The sequence below is a fragment of the Cryptomeria japonica genome, chromosome 6 (assembly GCF_030272615.1).
Source record: "Cryptomeria japonica chromosome 6, Sugi_1.0, whole genome shotgun sequence".
Taxonomy (NCBI): domain Eukaryota; kingdom Viridiplantae; phylum Streptophyta; class Pinopsida; order Cupressales; family Cupressaceae; genus Cryptomeria; species Cryptomeria japonica.
The window spans coordinates 162125933-162145934 of record NC_081410.1 but is presented as its reverse complement, the minus strand read 5'-3'; positions in this window follow the sequence as shown (position 1 = coordinate 162145934).

Below are 20002 nucleotides of genomic sequence, written 5' to 3'. Positions count from 1 at the left end.
TTTTCTCAAAAACTCTACTTAACTCAAACACAATTTTACATCTGATAATTAATAGTGAAAGCATAAATCAACACCACATCAATAACACACATAACACCAAGATTTTTGATGTGGAAAATCTGGTTAAGGGAAAACCCACAGTGTGAACCTACCCACAATATGATGATACCCTATTAGAAGTATATAAAATATCACAATGGGGAATGCATACGCATTTAGGCACACTGCCTAGAGCTCACTATTCAAAATAACAAACAATAAGGGCTACAACCCTGGGGAAGGCTCACTGCCTTACAAAAACATTTGGATTACATCTGGAAGATCATGAACTGATAGAATAGCATCTGTTCATGCTTGGCTACAGTTCCAGTTAAGAACATAACATATACTCTGCTCTTTCACACTGCTTCTCACTTCCTCACTGCTTCCAAAAGATTAATACATTATTCGCACACCTCACATATTTTCCCCTCAATCCGCAACATGATATACATTAATTTATACGTATCACCAACCTATATTTCAAGGTCGGCTTAACATTCATCACAAATAACCACACACACTACAATATAACTTGCAGACAAAAACAATGTTGGCTAAGACATAGTATGGACCTAAATCAACACCTCGAACATCCGCAACACGCTACAAACATCATGTTGGCCAAGAACATGAAGAACACCACCAAATCAAAGAAAATCATCAATAATGCGGACAAAGATCAATGTAGACCATCAACACAGATAGGATGTACAATCTAAAAACATCCAAAAGCATCATGAATTACCATAAAAACAACTGCAACATCACCACTTACTAGAATCTACATCATCATTATATCAAACTTCAAGAACACTAACTGAACTGACTGTCAAACTAAAAGATTCACTTGCAGATCTCCAAATCATGAACCATATGAATTGAGGACACACTAGAATGTCCCAAACACTTTACCAAATCCACAAACCAAGATATTGCAATACCGAGCAATGTGGAGCAAAATCCAAAACATTGATCAACACTGAACACCTGAAAAACCAGCCACAATACCAGACCTCATAACTCAATCAAATCTCCATGCAAACCACTAAAACTTTAGCTGAATCAACTAGACATACTTATCTCTAAACTTTTAATCCACAACAAGTCATCTATAACACACTGGCCAAACCAACTTACTTAATCTGACTGCAACACTAGAACACACAGGAATATGTTGACATCAATGACAACACATCACTCAACAAACTTCTCAACAATATCCAATGATACATGTCCTTCTTAAGGACACATGTCATTATCTTCCCTGACACTTTCCCTTCTCAAGGACACATGTCTCATTTGCATTCCTCTTTTTTCTCTCATTCAAGCCTACTTAAACCCCTCATTTTCCTTCACAATCCATCCACATCCGTTTTAGTAACCATCTTTGCATCTCATTGTAGTTTAATTCATTTTGCATTCACTATCATGAAGCATAATCAAGTATCTACCATATAGAAAACACACATCAAATCAAGGTACAATCAAATCAAAGGAGTAAAGTAGAGTTTGTGCTTTAATTAGTTTTATGTTGTTTATTTAGTTTTTCTTTCTTCTTAATGTCCTAGTCTTGAGTGTGGTTGAGATATGTGTATGTTATTTGCTTAGTTTATCTTTTCATTGTTTTACATCCATAATTATTTGTATACATTTCTAGCATGCCCAGTGGGACTCACTTCACGGGTCCAATCTAACATTTTATGTTGTTTTAGTGTGTGTTTTGACAACTTTCTCATACTTGTAGGCAAAAAAGTGATAATTTAGGTGGATTTATGCCTCGACAGAGGTCTATTTTAACAAAATTTTGATTTACAAAAAAATGGCAAGATTGTTTGTAGAAACAGTGGGAATGTGTTCCTGCAATCCTAGGTAGGTATAATTTCAAGTTTTATGTTTCGAGTTTTTCTGTGTTTGTCAATTTAATTTTACTAGTAAAATAGTAGGATTGGGGGTAGAAATGATGAGAATGTGGGTAGAAATAGTGGGTTTGCATTTATAAAAAAAATTCCTCTTTAGAAACCACAAGAATGCATTGTAAAAACCGCAATAATGCACTTTAAAGCAGTAGGAATGCACTAAGAAATAGCAAGAACGCATCCCCGTTGTCCTAGGCAAGTATAACTTGTTTGAATTTTTAAGTTTTTGGGTTCTTTGTTTTCAATCAAATTAATTTCACTAGTGAAATGGCGAGAATGATGGTAGAAATGGAAGGAATGACTTAAGAAACTGCGGGATTTCTTTTTTTTTGGTTTTTCTGTGTTCTGGAAAAATATTTTCACCAGTTAAATAGCAGGATTTCTTTCTAAAGTTGTGGGATTTCTCTATGAAATGGTGAGATCGCTTCGTGTCTTATTTTTTGTCATTTTCCTGAATTAAAATTTTCACAGTTTGTTTCTAACCTACTAATCTGCTATCGTTTTCTAGTTTTTGGATAACATTTGGTGTAGGTTTTTATAGTAGAAGACCCCAAACTCTTGAAGCACTTGTTTGTTGTAGGACTGCCAAAGAGGGGTGCAATTGCCAAAAAAACTTTGAGTTAAAATGAATCATGTTCTTTCTCGTAGTTGGAAAACACTTCAATTTCATAAGGAAATAAATCTTTGTCTTTCATGTTTGGCACACTTGTGCATGTAGAGTGGTCCTACTATTAACACACACTATCCTCTCCCCTGGCTCTCGTGGTCCTGGGTGCAAGATAAAAAAATTTAATGATGCTTGATCTTTACTTTTTCGATAGAAGGGCCTGCCTCTTGAGTAGCCAATAAGGACGGGTGAGAGGGAATGACCGAAGCAGTACTCTTTTGGTCCACTATATAAATATTCATGATTTTGGTGAAAATGATAATCAACTGGTGCTTCTATGTTTTAATTAAGTAAAAATAGGTATTTGAAAGGTACCCGAACCTTTTACAAGCCAGCAGAATAGAAAAGCTTTAAAAAGTGCTTGATCACTTCAAAAAGTCAAAATGAACCCACCAAAAGGGCACAACTTAAAACATCATTACATAAAACTCGGAACAGACAGCAAAAGGAAAGCAAAAGACAACAAAGAGACATAACCAAGGACAGCAACTGGAACTAAATACTATTCAAGATCTCCTCAATGTGAACAACCATTTGTTTCATGTTGTTCGTTGAGGTCTTCATATCCTCCAGCTCATGACCTTCGATGTCAACCTTATTCTTTATGTTGGCTCTGGTCCTCCTTTCATGACCCTTCTTGTTCACGTGCTCTTTATCACCATCCTTCTTTGCATTATTCTCATACCTATTGATAAAGATGTTCATGTTGTCCACTAAAGATTTAAGGATATGGAAATTTTGATCAGCAAGCTGCTTGGCATTGTGCTCTAGCTTGTCAATTCTGCTGCCAAAATCTTTCAGTCTGTTGTCCATTTCCTTTCTATCTCCCATCTCATTGACCTTTTTCTCCATGGCTAAGATTTTTCCAACCATACATTCAATAGCTTGCACATTATGCAGAACGGCCACTAACTCTTTAACATGCTCCGCCAAGGGCTTGTCACCAACTGTAATTCTTGCCATGGCCTATGTATTAGTTTTCAAACTATTAATATCCTTCACCAAAGTAGTAATGGTCTCATAGAAAGCCTTAATGGTATCTTTTTCACCACTATCACTTTGACCCCCTTTTTCCTTGTTATGCAAACTAGTGGTATTCATGGTCTCCACGGTTTCTGAATTATCCTTAACCGAGTTACCCTCCCCTTCTTTGTCCTAACTATCAATCCTCTTATTATCATCATCCTCCTCCTCAGACTCAACTAGAACATAATTGAGATCAGAATTGCTACCCTTTTTAGTATTCTTTTTCTGAGCCTTCTTTCCAGAGGCTTTCCCTTTCCTCTTTTTAACAAGTTTTTCCTCAAGGGAATTAGTTTCAGAGTCTGACATTTCAGATTCCACAATAGTCCTCCTCTTCTTGGCCCTAATCCTCCCCTTTTTCCTAGTTTCTTTCGACTCTCGCTCAGTCTCAGAATCAAAGTTGAAACCACTATCCTTACTTTTCGTAGTCTCATCTCTAGAATTTTTGCCTTTAACTGGTGCTTCTATGTTATATCGATGGTTTCTCTCAATATCTACATGCAAATACCTTCGTAATCTTGATGAAAGTAAAAAATCCCCTAGTGCTTGTATGACAAATGCATAAAAACTTGTGTTCTACAGGCTGGGATATCTCTTAAATGAGCTATCCACCACATGTATTTCCACTAGATTTACCCCAAAAGGGCCTCCACTATAAACCAAATCTATTTTAGCTATCAAAAATCTTCTACTTGTTGACTCAGGGGTTGTGAAATGTGCATATTGATGAAACCCCTCATGTACCCTTTAACTTGAGATAGTAAATTTCTTGAGATCTTTGGGTCCTTATAAATTCGAAGCTTGGCAATGCTCGAGAAGTGTGTGCTATGGAGTGGATCCAATGTTACCAAGCTTCTATCTATCCAACTGAATGTGGTACTCTAGGCAAGGGGATTCAACAAGTATTGTCATTTTCTAGCCTAGGAAGTAGATGAATGCTACTGCACTTATCATACTTGCATGCTTGCCATGTTTTTTTGTCACAATATTTTGCCAAATAACAAATCAAAAATCAATCGTTCAAAGTCCAAACTTGTTGTCCATCAAAGTCCCAAAATTGCATCTTCATGATCCTTATCCTAGTCCTAGCGTAGTCACCATTATTATCCAAATTTGCATTGTCATAATCATCATTTTTCATCCGTTGTCATTACCACTAGAGTCACATCATCATTACCTTCTTCCTAATTTAATCAATTCAAACATAAAACATCAAACTTAATCCTCTTTCCAACTTCCTCAAAAGTTAGTTCACATCCTATTTTGAGCTTTAGTCTATGGTCAATTTTCATCTCATATCTCTCCAACTCAACAACTAATCATCATGTCGCAATTTTATTATGATGAGTTTTTCCATCCTTCATTTTATTCCACTTCATCCCATTCTAATGATGATGAGAGTCTTGTTGATCAAGACAAATATGAAATTGAAAACCTTGATGCCCTCATCCTTAGCAAGCGTGCACCAAGTGTTAGTTACCAAAATCAAATTGTTCATCCTAGATACCCTAGCATTTCTCCATGTGTATCCACTCATAATCATTATCACACCTTTGACAAGGGATGTCCATTATGTCTTCCACCCATAACTCCCTCATATATCACATCCATGTATCCCTCATATGCAACACCCATGTATCCATCTTCTCTCATGATCCTATCCCAGCCTCCATCTTTTAATAACAACATTACCACTTACATCCCTAATACATATCCACCATATCATTATCCTCAAATCCATTACATAATCCATAATCCTATTCCCTCATCCTACTTCAATCCTTCATCCAATCCTAATCCCCCATCCTACTTCAATCCTCCATCTAATCCTAATCCTCCATCCTTACTCAATCCTCCATCCAGTCCTAATCCCCCATCTTACCTCAATCATCCATCCAATACTAATCCTCCATCCTACCTCAATCCTCCATCTAATTCTAGTCCTCCATCCTACCTAAATTCTCCATCTAATCCTAATCCCCCATCCTACCTCAATTCTTCATCCAATCATAATCTTTTATCCTACCTCAATCCACTACCATCTGCTTCATCCTATGTCCACAAACCATCCTACCTCAATCTACCATCCAATCCTAATCCTCCATCCTACCTCAAGCCTCCATCCAATCTTAATCCTTCATCTTATCTCAACCCACCATCCTCCACTCAATCATACATCAAAACACATTTTTTCCACCCCATCCTACCTTAATCGACCATCATCCACTCCATGTTATCTCAACCCGCCACCCTTCTCCATTTTTGCAACTTCATTTCCACCTCCCACACTTGCCATTCCTATCCCACCTCCCAACACCTTCTAACACCATCTAAACCCTCTCATTCATTGATATTCTACAACCACAATCCCCATCTCCTATTCCTACCATCATTCAAACTCAATCCAACGAACCTCCCATACTTACATCCACTCTATCTACCCTAGTTGAAGAACCTCTTATCCTTCCATCCACTCCATCTAACCCAATTGAAGATCCTCTCATCCTTCCATACACTCCATCTACCCTAGTTGAAGAACCTCCCATCCTTCCATTCACTCCATCTATCCCTATTCGAAGAGCCTCTCATCCTTCCATCCACTCCGTCTACCCCAATTGAAGAACCTCTGATCCTTCCATCTACTCCATCTACCCTAGTCGAAGAGCCTCTCATCCTTCCATCCACTCCATCTATCCCAATTGAATAACCTCCCATCTTTCCATCCACTCCATCTACCCCAAGTGAAGAAATTCCCATCCTTCTATCCACTCCATCTACCCTATTCAAAGAGCCTCTCATATTTCCATCCACTCTGTCTACCCTAGTTGAATAACCTCTCATCCTTCCATCTACTCCATTTACCCTATTCGAAGAGCTTCCCATCTTTCCATCCATTCTATCTGAAGAGTTTATCAATTTATCTTCCATGTCGCCATTTGTACCAATCTCATCATGCCAAGATTTTATTCTAGAGCATGTTAACATATTTATTGATCCAAATCAAGATCCTACCATTCCACCTCCTCCATCTCGAGAGCCCTTATCATCACCTCATCCAAGTCAAGATCCCCTCATCCCATATACTCCACTTCTTGATCCTTTACTATCTCTTATCCAAACCATCCCACCACCATCACTTTATCCCCTTGTTTCACTTATATTCATCCATGGTGGTTCACTTACAACAAAAGAACACCTCATGTTTATCACCCTTCCTTCTCCATCTGATAAAGGAATCACATCTTGTTACCCAAAGAACAAGTATCCTATTTTAGATAAAATGCCCAAAAAAAATGAACTATCAAGGTAAAGGCTTAGGCTTGCATGAGCAAGGTACTTTGGAGCCCATCCATGTCAAAGCACATCTAAGGTCTTGTGGTCTTGGTTATATATCCTAGGGCAATTTATCCAAAAATTTCAGTACAACTAATGCAAAATCCAAGTGTGTTTCCAAACCTACCATCAAATCTTCCCATCGTTCCTCCAAACTATTTATAGCCATTCCCCCCTCCTCTATAATATAAAGTCAAAACATCCATCCATCTCCCACCTTCATCCTTTAAATCCATTTTGGGTCCTTATATCCCAAAGTCCACCATCCCATATCCCCCACATGCTAAATCCATTTTAAGCCCTCATATTCCAAAACCCTATCCTCCATCTTGTCCTACTCATCCCCCATACATATATCCCATATCCTCATTGTCTGCCTTCCCAATTGGAATAATTAATTGGCTTAAAACCTAAACTTAGGGATTGGACATCTATCCTGAATAGCTATCATTTCTATGGTAGAGGTTTCATTTACATGTCAACCTAGGCACATATTACTTAAAATGGACTAGCATAGTTTGTGCACTAAGTTCCCATAAAAGTCATTCTATTCTACTGCAGAAAAGGAAATTACGAAAATTAACACACATAAATGTAATGAATAAAATGCTATAGGAAATATTAATGTTGAAAGGTAATTTAAGAAACTAACTACCACTGATGTTCTAAGCTGATAAATAGGAACTACTTTGTTCACCTTTGGCTACAAGAATAGTCACATGTTCTAGTTCTAGTGGCTGGAAGAACAGTCAAATGCTAGAACAACAACTATAACAAAATAAAACTAACGTAACAAAGACATAGGATTGCTCACCAAGTGAGCCCCCTTGGATAAGTATGTCCAAAACTCAAATAGTCTTATACGTTCAAAACAACATCACTTTATTTATCATTCCAAAAGTTGTTAAATACTATGAAAGCAGAGAGAATTCTATTTAACTCTGAAAACTCTGTCTAACCCCCCGAAGAGGTCTAGATCTTTATTTATAATAAAACTATAACAAACTACTAACTACCTAAACCATGCCTAAGAGAATAGGTGAAAGTTCTATTACAATAAAGGAGTAAACCACAAAGATTATGGGACATTCATCATTCATAACCAAGAATATAGAACAATGGTTCCCGCTAGATTGCCACTTACTAGAGACAACCATAGATAAATCTTGAATGGTTTCACTATTTTGCAGTTGCTCGGTTACTGCCTCGCTCATTTCTTTAATGATTACAATTACCTTGACTCTGGTTTTAACATCTTGAATGGCACAATCCTCCTTTTTGACATGTTTTGACCGCTTTTGTAGCTACCTAAGTATCCCTGCATCATGAGGTGAAGCACACAAACACATACTTATCCATTTTATATCAACCATAATATTCATTCATCCACATATAAAATTAGTATAGTAATTCATATAGCTACTAGAATATATATGTAGCCAAAACAATACAAAGTTTAGTGGGTTTGATTAATGTTATCATGCATAAGATCAAAAACCTCTAACACATCCTATAGCCTTGACATTGTTTGATTACACAACTTAAACCATGAAAAACATAACAGACATGAACAAAAAAGAGCTATCATTTTAGCTCATCACTTCTTCCTAGTCCTCCAGTAGGAGAAAAATTCCTTACATGGGCACTAACTTCAAAATCATCAATGGTACCCTATCCTGTGCCTCTTGTAGCTAGGTTCCAGTAGAATCCCTTCATTTTCTCCAACCTAGTCCACCTAGATTCTTCCGCTGATTCATCATAGGGATTATCAGCGGACCTAAATCCCATGAGTGGCCTCATAAGAATGGGTGGTTGGAAGATTAAGGGTAACCAGTTGATCTCCTTTGTTTTTCCCAAGTGGATGTATTTGGGGGCTCTCTGTATTGTTGCATGATAATTAGGCAAGGAATGGGGCTTAGCCTGATTAAGTTCTTTAGGAAGGTTATTCTAGTATTGGGCCAAACATCCAGCTACAATCTAACCTTCAGTCTCAATTAAATTCTCATATTCTTGTAACAGCTCCTCCCTGAGTGGCAGAGTTCGACTCTTAATTTCAAATTTATACAACATTATTTGCTAATCATAGTACAAGAGTCATAGATTTTTTGCCTCAGCTCTACGTGGTAGTGAACAGTCAAGCTCCATGTCCCTATGTGTCCTAGACTATTCTCCCATGCCGATTTCATTTTGTATCCAAGGCATTAAAACCTTCAAATGAATATCTCTAATGTATAATAGGGGGTTCCATTTGGTATCAGAAGAGATGGCATAATTGTGCAAATACAATTCACACAGTAAATTTCTAATGATTGCAGGGGAAATTTGATAAGAATGATAAAAATATTGTTGTGTCTCCAAAGAGGGACTTAATGTCAGCCATTTGGAGGAATTGATTTTGTGTTGCATTGATGTTTTTTCATTGATGTCAACACTAGCTCTTTTAGTTGTTTACCAGTATCCTTCTAGTCCCAGTAGGTTGTTTGGTTTCTGGTTGGATTAGATCATGATGATCTGGTATGCTACGATATGTTTGAGTTATGGAATTGGCTTATTCATGCTACTTGGATACATTTTCAGTCAGTTGGTTTTGATCTGGTGATCATATGTTATCTGGTATGCTAGAAAGCTTGCTTTGTTGTTCTGACGAGGGTTTCACTAGAAGAGCTTTGTTCAAGATATTTTGATGATATGTATAGGTGGTGTTGGTGTAGCTTCTAGTGGAGATTCAGGATGTTGATGGTGATCGTGTTTGAGACTTGGTTCATTGGGATCATTGCTTTAGCATGTGTGATCCTAAATTGAGTCCTGGTTTATATAGGTTATGGATCAGCTTAATGTATCGTGTGGATTGGACTTCTTGATGTGTTTTCGGGATGTCTTATGGGCTGGATATTATTTGTTTTGTCTTAGGCCGACATGTTTTGTAATTATGTAATTGTTTTATTGTCAAGTGGCCGACCTTATTTTTTGTGGTCAAGGGTTTGTAGATATATGATGTAAGATCTCATTGTAGATCATCAAGGAATGGAATAGGAGCAAATAATGTAATAATCATTCATGCAAAGGATTTGGTCGATCATTGGTGATCAAGTTGGGTTTATGTAAGAGGATTTATTCCTCTGGTATTGAGCTTAATAGGAACTGTATTCTAGTATAGGAGATGTTATCTTTGCAATTCATTCATTCTTTTAGATTGTAGTCTGGATTTCTATGTAGTAAATGAGACTCCTTTTATGATGAGAAATGTGCTCTAAGATGTTGGCCTTCCTGCAAGTGCAGGCCCCTCAATTGTAATCACATACTTATTGCAGAAGTATTATCTGACTGTGGCTAGGCTTCTCACTATGGTTTTTCCCTTTATCGGGTTTTCCACATACAAATCTTGGTGTCATGTGGATGGAATTTATTCTCTCATTGTTGTTTATGCTTAATTGGTTTATCTTCTATTTTGGTAATTGGTTTATGCATTTTGGTATTGATCTTTTGGGTTCCAGTATTAAAGTTTTAATTGCTTACGGTTCTGGTAACTAGTCACAACTGATTCACCCCCCCTCTCAGTTGGCTTCTGGTTATTTGAACTATCTAACAATTGGTATCAGAGCTCTATTCCTCTCTACAGAAACTTAACCACTTGAGGAAGATGCTATGGCGACTAACAGTTCATCTAGTTCATTTGTTGCTTTCTTTCAAAGAGATATTCCTAGGCTTGATGGGATATGAAAGATTCAGATGGAGACTCATCTGAGATGTCTTGGTAAGGAAATTTGTGAAATTATAGAGAATGGTGTTATTCCTTATAATTTGGCATCTGGCAATCCTCCTCTAGGAAACTTGGATAAGGAGCTTGAGAATGACTATAGAGAAAGAGAATCCCTCTTGTGTGCACTTTATGATCAACAAATAATGGTTTTAACTGACAAATCATCTGCAAAGGATACATGGGACAAGTTGGAGGCTCTTAATGAAGGTGAACCTACTGTGAAGATTGCTAAACTTGATGGTTACCAGGTGAGATATGAAAACTTAAAAATGGAAGAAGATGAAAGGATTATTGCATTTATGGAAAGGGTAAATGAAATTGTTATGAGAATTCAATGTTGTGGTGGAACTCTGAGTGAAGTTGAAATAGTTTCTAAATTTTTGAGAGATTTTCCACCAACTTACAAGATGAAGGCTACTGCAATTAATGAATTGAGAATAATGGCTAATGATTTTCTCAATAGAGATACCTTGATTGGGAAAGTATCTTCTTTTGAGCTTGAAGAATTTGGACCTTCTGGAACTATGAAGTCTAAACCTACTTTTCATGCATCTACATCATCAACCAATAAGCAAGATTGGAAAGCTTTATATGCAAAGGAATTGGATGATATGAAGAGAGAAGATGAATAATTTGAGCAACTTGAAGCCCTATTTTCTAGAAGAGTACCTAAATGACCGGTAGGAAGTAAGTATGAAGGAAAAGTACCTTTTAAGTGTTTTGCATTTAATAAGATAGGTCATTTTGCTTATAGATATCTTGAAAGGAATTCAGGATTTGATGAGAGAGCTAGCAGATAATTTAAGCCTAACAAAGGATATCAGAACAAATATAAGTACATGAAAAACAAAGATAAATCATGCTACATAGTGGATGAGGAAGGTGTGACTGATTCTGATGATGAACCGACACAAGACTCTACTAGTGGTTCCGGCAATGGAAAGTGTTGTGCCTATGATGTGTGATACCTGCAGCTGCAACATAAACACTCAATAGATCATTGCAAACATCATTAGAAAATAATAAGAAAATAAAGATGAACCATGACAAAGCGACCTATCGCCTCCTAAGAGATGCGAGTATGGATTTTCTCTCAGATCTAGATAAACAATCCCAGTGACTTGACTACACCTAGAGGGAGGATTTGAAATGATAATGATATGCAAAGATGAGATTGATTATGCTAGATTGGTCCAAGAGACTAATTAAGATAATGATATGCATGATTAAGCTAGAAAAAAGATTGACTAAGCTACATGATTCAACAATTATGCTAGAAAATGATCAAATTAAGCTAATGCAATTGACTATAACAATAATACTCAAATGATATGCCTATAGTAACAATGCCTAAATTGATAATGAGATGGGATCTATCTATAATAACAATGCATAAGATGAAAATGAGATGGGATCTATCTATAATAACAATGCATAAGATGAAAATGAGATGGGATCCTTATTTCTTAAAAATGGGGCATATTTATAAGATTTCCAAGGCCAGGGGTGAGGTGGCATGAAGCAACGGTCAAGATTGAGTCTAAAGATATCAAGGGTGCAATTGGAGGAGGTTGGAGGAAGGGACACTTGTCATCTTTGTGGTGACAAGTGTCAAGGAGCCTTGCTCATAAAAGGGCAAATGTCTAAGAGAGGAGACATGTGGCCAAAGTGTCATGTGTCTCAAGAAGAAAATATTCATACCATAGGAGGTTAGGGTAAGGAGGTTAGAATATCAAAGATAGGATATAGTTAGTTAAACCCAAGGTTAGGTGGAATGGGTTAGGTTAGAGGGATGGTTAGGTTAGGTGGTTCAAATTTAGGAGGCATGTGGGTAATTTCAATTTAAAAATTCAAATAATAGGAAAAGACTAATTAATTCTCAACAACTCATAAATTGATTTGTTTTAATTAATTAGAGGATTAGAAGAATTGATTTAAATGGGGGGGAGATTAATTAATTTGAACTAATTAATCAAAGGGGACTATGGCAATGAACCTATTAAATAAATCCTTAGATTTATTAATAAGTAGATGAAAGGGAGGATTTAATCAAATTGCCTAATGAATTAAATTAAATTAGGAAGGGGGATTAATTAAATAATTGCTTATTTAATTAATTATCTTAAACCATTTTTAGGTGTATACATTTTGCCCCTCTTTGAAGCAAGGTGTGATGACATGTTGATTCAAAGAATAATCTCATTGTGATGATGATATTGGTTTGAAAGGATGCCCCAGCTATTGATTGATAAATTTTTGATATGATGATGCCCCCTCGGGAGATCAATTGAGACAATTGACCTTTAGAGTTTTTTTGTTTTTTTTTTTGGCTTTTTTGGCTTTTTCACTATTTTTGGATTTTCTTCTATTTCACACATAAAACTTCTTCAGATGCATGCTATTGATGGGTTCCTTGAGCTGATCTCTATCCTATGTTGATACCTGATATTCTCCTGACCCAAATACTACTATGACCACAAATGGACCTAACCATTTTGGTTCAAACTTTCCTTTATTTTCTCGATCTACCTAGTTGCCTAGATTTTCTTTTAGTACTAGTTCCCCAACTTGAAAGACTCATAGTTTGACCCTATGATTATAAATTTGGCACATTATTTGTTGATATACCTTTAAATGATCAAAGACATTTTGTCTTCATTCATGGATCAATTCTAACTCATGCAATCTAGATACGCGTTGTTCTTCATCTGGGATAAGACCTTTTAATGATACTCATAGAGAAGGTATCTCTACTTCTACTGGCAGTATTGCTTCTGATACATAAACAAGAGAGAAAGGTGTGGCCCTATTGATATGTGGATACTGGTACAGTAGGCCCATAGATCAAGGTTCAATTGAATATGTCAATCTCTTCCAGCATCATTCACTATCTTTTTGAGGATTTTCAGAATAGTTTTGTTTGATGCTTCCACTTGCCCATTCCCTTGTGGATAGTAGGGTGTGGAAAATCTGTGTTGGATCTTGAATTTCTCACATAATTCTTGTTCATCCTAATTCTTGAACAGTCACCCATTATCAATGATAATGGTCATGGGTATTCCATAGCGACAGATGATGTAGTTCAAGATAAATGCAACAATTTGTTTTCCTATGATATTTGTGAGAGGTATTGCCTCTGTTGGTATTATGGATGTGTTTCATTTGTTTTGTCATTGATGTCAACACTTATCCTTCTCGAGACCTTTGGTTATGTTGAACCGACACATTATGCTCACCGGCAAGTTCAGTGACTTATGCACAGTCACCAGTATAGTGTTTACCAACAGGTTATATTGCACACCGGCACTGAAGATGACTTGTTATCATCTAGAGATCACTTGGTTATGTTGAAGACATGGTTTGGACACTTGGTTTTGGTATTCTAGTTATTAATCTAATCGGGTTGACATATTTATTGTTACCATAAAATTGGTCTAGGTTATGGACCAGCATGCATTATCTATTCCAAATCAGCATGACACATTATGGAGATGATTTAATTAATTGGATATTGTTGTAAATGTATTGAGCCAACATGATGCTTTGCATCTTGACTTATTTATAATTGGTTTAATTGTAATATTCTTGGTAAGTCGACCTACACACTTGGTATTAGGTTTTGGTATATATGTAAGATCTCATTTGTGAGATGATGTAATAGGTAGAAGAGAAGAATATTGTAAGGTTATGGTATTATCATGGTACGTGCAAATATTGAAGATCATATGAGAAGACCATAGAGAAGGTTCAAGGAATGTTTGACGGTGATTATCAGAGCTTAACCAATACTGAATCTAGTATTAGAGATGCTACTTTGAGCAGTACATTATCGTTGGATTTAACCATCCAATTGTAGTCAATGTGACTCCTATTTTGTGATTGAGCAGTGAGCTCTAGGCGGTTGGCCTTTCTGCATGTGCAGACCCCATTTGTATACACATACTATCTATAGTAGTATCATCTGATTGTGGATAAGGTTTCCCATTGTGGTTTTTCCCCTTATAGGGTTTCCACATACAAATCTCTATGTTATGTGTTGTGGATGTTGTTTCTCTTTATGTTTTATGCATTGAGTTTCACCAGTATTAATATTAAATGCTAATCTGTCAACCAACATTAAGTTTGGTTTACCAGTATTAAGTATCAAGTTTGATTAAGTTATTTGGGTTGAAACTAATTGACAACTGATTCACCCTCCCCCCCTTTCAATTATCTCTGGGTCCTAACAACCTCAATCCATTTTGTGAAATATTCTATAGTGATAAGGATGAATTTGTGACCATTAGATGAAGAAGGATTTATCTTTCCTACTAAATCAAGACCCCATTGACAAAAGGGCCAAGATGTTGCCAAAGCATGAAGTTCTTTTGCTGGTGCATGAATCAAATTCCAATAGATCTAACATTGTTTGCATGTTCTAGCTATCTGAAAAGAATCTCATTCCATAGTTGGCCAATAATAGCCCAAGTGTATGAGTTTTTTCGAAAGGGTAAGACCACTTGAATGAGTGCCACAAATACCATTATGGACTTCATGTAAGGCCTTCTCAGATTCTTCTTGTTCGAGACATCTTAAGAGAGTACCATCTAGACCTCATTTAAATAGGGTATCCACAACAAGAGAATAATGGGAGGATTGGTGAATAAATTTTCTCTTTTGATTTTTCAATAAGTCAGGAGGGAGGATATTATCTTTCAAGTATGTGTAAGTTTGACCATAACGAGAGGAATCATGCCCAATAAGGTGACAGATAGTTTGGGAATTAGGACAATTATGAGCAGGGTAAAATAACTCTTCTACCAGGAATTCATAACGTTGTTGATTTTCCTGTGTCTGAAGTAGAGAAGCAAGTGTAGCCATGGTGTCTGTTGATTTGTTGTCATTCCTTGGAATATGCTGGAAAGTTATTTCTACAAAGTATTTCTTGATATCATCAACCATCTTTTTATAAGGCATTAAATTTTCATCCTTTGTTTGATAATCATCATTGATTTGATTGATGATGAGTTGAAAGTCTCAAAAGACTTGAAGTTGTGTAATTTTCCATTCTATAGCCATTTTGATACCTGTAACCAAAGCTTCATATTTTGTTGTGTTGTTGGCGCATGTAAAGCTTAATTTGTATGCTTTTGGAATTCTATGACCTTGTGGTGTGATAAATAGAATACCTGCTCCTGATCCATATTGTGTATACGAACCATCAAAGTATTATTGCCATGTTTTAGTTGTGATTGTTAGGATATCAACATGGGGAAATTCAATCTGCAAAGGACAATTATCCTGAAGTGGTGCCTTGGCTAGTTGGTCTGCAATGACTTTTCCCTTTATAGCTTTTCTGTCAACATACTCAATATCAAACTCACTCAGGATCATGATCCATTTTGCTAATCATCTTGTCAATGTTGCCTTGCTGAGTAAATACTTCAATGGATCGATTTTAGCTATCAGCTTGATGGAGTGAGATTATAGATAGTGTCTTAATTTTTGAGAAGCAAAAACTACTGCCAAGCATTCTTTTTCTATTGGGGAATAGTTGAGCTCCTATCCCACTAGTGTTCTACTGATGTAGTAGATGGCTCATTCTTTTTCTTCATTATCCTATTGTGCAAGCAAAACTCCTAATGATACTTCAGTGGTCGATACATAGAGTAATAACATCTTTCCTGGAATTGGTGACATTGGGACGGGTGGTTGCATGAGATATGCCTTGATCTTTTTGAATGTGTCCTCACATTGATGGTCCCACTTGAAATGGACATTTTTATGTAATAGATAAGTAAATGGTTGACATTTATCTTCCAGTTGAGCAACAAATCTTCTGATTAACTGGAGTCTTCCTTGGAGTGATCTTAGTTGACTTATATTCTTGGGAGATGACATCTCCATGATTACTTTGACCTTAGCTGGATCCACTTTGATACCTCTATCTTACACAATGTATCCCAATAGCTTTCCTGAAGTGACACCAAAGGCACATTTCTTAGGATTGAGTCGTAGATTATACTATTCTAACCTGTCAAAGATCTTTTTGAGTATTCCTATATGGTATTCTCTATTGGTTGATTTTGCCAAGATGTCATCCACATAATCTTCAATGAATGTATACATCATTTCATGGAATATCATTGTCATAGCTCTCTGATATGTAGCACCTACATTCTTTAGTCCAAAAGGCATGACGTTCTAGCAGAAAGTACCCCACGGGCATGTGAAAGTTGTCTTTTCTTGATCTTCAGGTGGTATTTTAATCTGATTGTATCTAGAGAAACCATCCATTAGAGAGAACATGGAGTGTCCACCAGTTAAATCTACAATAATGTTAATGTTAGGCAAAGGAAAGTCATCCTTTGGACATGCATTATTAAGATCTCTGAAGTCTATGCATATTCTGATACTTTTATCTAGTTTTGAAACATGAATGATGTTGGATACCCATTGAGGATATGCTACAGGTCTGATGAATCCTACATCCAATAATTTCTTTAGTTCTGCTTTGACCAGGATAGCGATATGCAGATGCATTTTACTTAACTTTTGTTTAACTAGTTTGGCTCCTAGATTGAAATTTAAGTGATGCATAATAAGATCTGGATCCAACCTTGGCATGTCTGCATATGACCAGGCAAAATTTATTTGTCATCGTTTGAAGAATTCTATATATTGTTGCATTTCTTCTTCTAATAGAGAAGTTGCAAGATGTAGGATCTTTGGTTTCTTTGTTGTCCCAGTGTTAATTGCCTCTATTGGTTCAATCAAAAAGGATGACCTTTCTTGATAGTGTGCAAGTAAAGTGTCAAATTTCCCATCTTCTAGCACCTCGAGGAGGTTTTCACTGTTAGATGCATCCTTTCTTTTTACTTTTTCCTGATCTAATGTTGCCAAGAAATGGTTTTTAGCATTAGACCTGATATTGTTTTCTTTATTTTCCTTTTTGTGACTGGGAGATTTGGCACCCACTTGACTGGAAGATGCATTGCTGAAATTCCTGGTGAGAGTTGTTGCGGGTTCGATTGCATTAAGATATATGGATATAGTGTGGTCATTCAAAAAGGTATCAATGGTAGTATGTCCTTCATTTTCCCAATCAATAAGTTTGGGTTTGATTAGAGGTAGGGGTCATTAGGTTGAGATGTTTTGAGACTATCAAGAGTCATGATTGATGTATCAAAGTTTTTGATATGTATGTTGATGTCTAGAACGGTACTCTCATTAGAATGGACTTGCACCAGGAGCTCTTGATCGTCCTTGATTAAGTCCAAGTCAGCCAAATGTGATTCTAATTCAAGTGAACTAGTTCCTAATGTTTGCCCTGCATACATGTGAACTGCATCGACTCCTCCATCTTCTTCAAAGCAATTTTCTTCAGTTAATTCTTTAGAGTGATAGGAATCCCATTTCCATTCGTTAGAATCTGTATCACTCTCAACTTGCAATCTACAGATTTGTTCATATAGTATTTGATTTGTTTCTTTATCTTTTCTTGCTATATATTTTCTTCTTTCATATTCAACCTCTTCTGGACTGAGATCGAGTTCTGTCAACTTTGTTATGAGTTCTCCATGAGTAATATTAGTTTCTTTCTTGTTTTGATTAAGAGTTAATGTTGCTTGGGAGGTGCTTTTAGTTTGTTCTTCTTGTTGATTTGAAGCTTGCTTCTTTTCCCATTTCATGTTTGTTTGTGCTTCTTGTTTAGCTGATGTTTCTTCTCTTTCCATTGCCAGTTGTTCTCGTTTGCTTTTGTATTCCTCTTGTTGTTGGCTAAAAGATGTGTCTTCTGGATAGGTTCTGATATACCTTCTTTTCTTTTCCCTATAGGACCTGTTCTAGTGTATCCCATCTTTCTGAGAATGTTGAATCTTTTTCCATAATTTTAAGTAGGTATGCAGACATTGTTGATCTTTTGTTGAACTTCTTCATCCTTGTATAGCAATTGTAGCACATATTTGTCTTCTATTTCCTCTAATAAGGTTCTAGCACTAACAAATGCTCCTTCAAATATCAGAAGATGTTTTACAATTGGTTGTTGTTTAGAGTTTGATGGTTTTCCAAAGGATTTAGGAGAAAGTGGTAATTGTGATATTGAATATTCTCTATTTCCTTGATCTCTTAGCTGCATTGTTTTTCCATGCTTGAAAAAATTGAGGTAAATGATTTTTCTTTGGATTGTGTGTTTGAAGATGATGCCTACCTATTATGAGGAACAATGACTTCTTGAGCTAGTTTGAGATTACTACAATATTGAAATGGATTTGAATCTGTTCAGATCATGATTTCCTGCCCATTGTAGGGAAACTTTAAGCATCGATGATATGTTGATGGAACAAAACTTGTATGCCATGTATCCAAGGTCTTCCCAATAGTATGTTATATGATAAGTCCAAGTCTAGAACTTGGCATGTTGTGTCTTTCTATAAAGGTCTGACTCTTATGGGAAACATCACAATTCCTTTAGAGGAACGCTCCTCTTCATCATAGGCTTTTATGGTGATCTTTTTTTGGGGATCAACTTCATCTTCTGAATAACCTAGAGCACAGACTAGACTCAAAGAGAATGTTTAAGCCATCTCCTCCATCTATTAGGACAAGTTTAACTCGCGTCTTATGAATGAAGACTTCGATATGCAAGGGAGCGTTATGGGGATGTTGCAAGGACATGTCGTCTTCTTTAGTAAATGATAAGAAGTGAGGGGTTGTGAGGTGTCCCACCATGGTTTGGAATTGATATATATCCAGATCTTTAGACATTGTTGTATCTACTAATACTCTTTCTATAATTTCTTTGTGTGTAGGTGAAAGCTTTAAAAGTTCCAAGATGGATATTTGGGCGGGTGTTTTTTGTAATTGATCCACCAGATGGTATTGTTTGGTAGTTGATGACATGTTTGTTGTAGGACCTGGCAAAATAAATTTAGCTTTTCTTCTTGTGATAGCATGAGCAGGTTCTTGATTTTTCTTTTCTTTAACTACAATCACATTTACCATATTATCATATGTATGAGCGTAGTTTACCTTTGCTTTACCCTTACCATTATTTGTTGTTGATGATTCACCCTTCTCATAGTTTGGAAGTGGAGTTTTAAAATTTGTATGAGATTCATTTTTTGTATGTCCATCCACTGTTATTACTCCATTATCAATCAAATCTTGGATGACATGTTTCAACTGCTAACAATTATCTGTGTGATGTCCCTTGTTTCGATGGAAATCGTAGTAATGGTTATCATTCCACCAAGTTGGTTTTACTTGAGGTTCATAGTTCCT